Genomic DNA, 2,452 nt, shown 5'->3' on the forward strand with positions numbered 1-2,452 from the left:
TCTCTCTCTCTCTCTCTCTCTCTCTCTGTCTCTCTCTCTCTCTTTTCTCCTCCTCTGTCAGTCCTCTTTTTTTCTCCATTCTCAACACAGTGGCTACATCATTGTTTCATCACACAAAAGATCTGACATTTTTATTATAGAGTTTATCTTCAGTGTTTGTTTGTTTTTTGGCCACTAATCAGTGATATTTTAGCGTTATTTATACTGTATACAATTACAATATGAATATTTTGAATTAGGTTTTATTTTTATATTTATATGTTTTTATTTTAATTTTAGTGTAAGTTTTAGCAATTTTGTTAAGTGTTTTTGTCATTTTTATAATTTTTTAAAAATGCATTTCTATTTTGCTTTTAATTTAATTTAATTTTAGTTAATTGTAGTTTTAGTTTTTCATGTAATATTTCTATATATTTTTTTTTTTTCCAGCTTTCTTTCAATTAATGAAAGCACTTTTTCAATAGTTTTGGTGTAGTAAAGGATAACATCACTGTCACTGATGTCGGCATTCATGGCTGTGTGAGAAACATTCATCTGATATCTGCTGTGTTTGTTTACTGTTATAACGAGACAGATTGGGCTTCTCTGTGTGGGTAGGTGTGTGTAAATGATCAGCAACGTGTGGAAAATCGTGACTAACATCTCTCTCGAATGGAACAACATCATTTACAGTTATTTCATGTCAAGCAAACGGTCTGTTGGCCATTTTATCCAATGCTAAATCAGATGAACTAGATATAATCAAAAGTGCAATCACTTATAAAAGTAACAGTACACAATATCTCCTCAACAAGCCACAACAGTTTTAGTATTATGGCATTGAGATCTGGATTATTACACTTAACTAAAACTATAACTGAAACTAAAATTAAAACCATTTTCGTTACTTGAGATACAATAAAATATAAATTATTAAAAAATTATTCCAGCTAGTTGCCAAGACAACTTTTCTCATTTTAAGTTAGTTTTCATTTCATTTAATTTAGTTTTAAATCTAAAACTGAAATAAAAATGATACTATATAGACATACAGCATATATATACAGTGGGTACGGAAAGTATTCAGACCCCCTTAAATTTTTCACTCTTTGTTATATTGCAGCCATTTGCTAAAATCATTTAAGTTAATTTTTTTTCCTCATTAATCGACTAAAATGACAGAAACACACAACAAAATTAATAAAACTTTAACTAAAATTGAATGAAAATGGAAAATATAAATATAAAAACTGATTCAAAATATTGATAAAAACTTAGAATCTCGGTGATACTAAAATAACACTGATTGAGATGCTATTGCACTGTTTTAATAATATGTTTTATAATAAAATGTATAATAATAAATTTTTACCATTAGTTGTTTTGTCTGTATAATATTTATGAATTTTTATTTTGAGATTTAGTTGTACTATTTCAGATTTATTTTCAGATGTAAGTTAACTAAACAAAAACGAGAAAGGTTGATATGGCAACTAGCTGAAATAAAATGAGTTTGTTTGTTTGTTTTTTTATATATATATATATTTTTTTTTTTTCAGTTAACCTTTTTTCCAAGTACCAAAAATGTTTTTCTTCTTTTTTTCCTTTTAGTTTTAGTTAACGGTAATGACCCTGTTTTGCACCAGAGTTGAAGTGTGAACAGCAGCACTGTTAATCAAACACATCTGTGTGTGTGTCTGTGTCTGTGTCTGTGTGTCTGTGTGTGTGTGTGTGTGTGTGTGTGTGTGTGTGTGTGTGTGTGTGTGTGTCTGCAACTAGCTGAAATAAAATGAGTTTGTTTGTTTGTTTTTTTATATATATATATTTTTTTTTTTTTTCAGTTAACCTTTTTTCCAAGTACCAAAAATGTTTTTCTTCTTTTTTTCCTTTTAGTTTTAGTTAACGGTAATGACCCTGTTTGTTTTGCACGTTGAAGTGTGAACAGCAGCACTGTTAATCAAACACATCTGTGTGTGTGTCTGTGTCTGTGTCTGTGTGTCTGTGTGTGTGTGTGTGTCTGTGTATGTGTCTGTCTGTGTCTGTATCCGTGTGTGTGTGTGTGTCTGTATCCGTGTGTGTGTGTGTGTTTGTGTGTGTGTGTGTCTGTGTCTGTGTGTGTGTGTTTGTGTGTGTGTGTGTGTGTCTGTGTCTGTGTCTGTGTGTGTGTGTGTGTGTGTGTTGCTTCCCAAGGTGTCCGACTACACTTCAGTGCACTTTGTAATGGACTTTCACACGAAAGGAGAATCCTGGTTTGCATGTGGATTTTTAAGGTTTTGTTTTTGGGGAAGGATGACGGTCAATCAATGTGTTCATGTGAGTATTTAGTATCTTAACAGCACAAAATGAGCTTTCAGTTTACTTCGGGGGAAATCATTGTGTGTTATAACTTTACTGGGTGTTAGTAAAGTTTGGAATATTTAAAGGGGTGGTTCACTGTTTTTTTTCTAGGCTTGATTGTGTTTATGGGGTGCAG

Source organism: Sinocyclocheilus rhinocerous, unplaced genomic scaffold (assembly GCF_001515625.1).
Source record: "Sinocyclocheilus rhinocerous isolate Xijiao unplaced genomic scaffold, SAMN03320098_v1.1 scaffold4462, whole genome shotgun sequence".
In the NCBI taxonomy this organism is placed as follows: Eukaryota; Metazoa; Chordata; class Actinopteri; order Cypriniformes; family Cyprinidae; genus Sinocyclocheilus; species Sinocyclocheilus rhinocerous.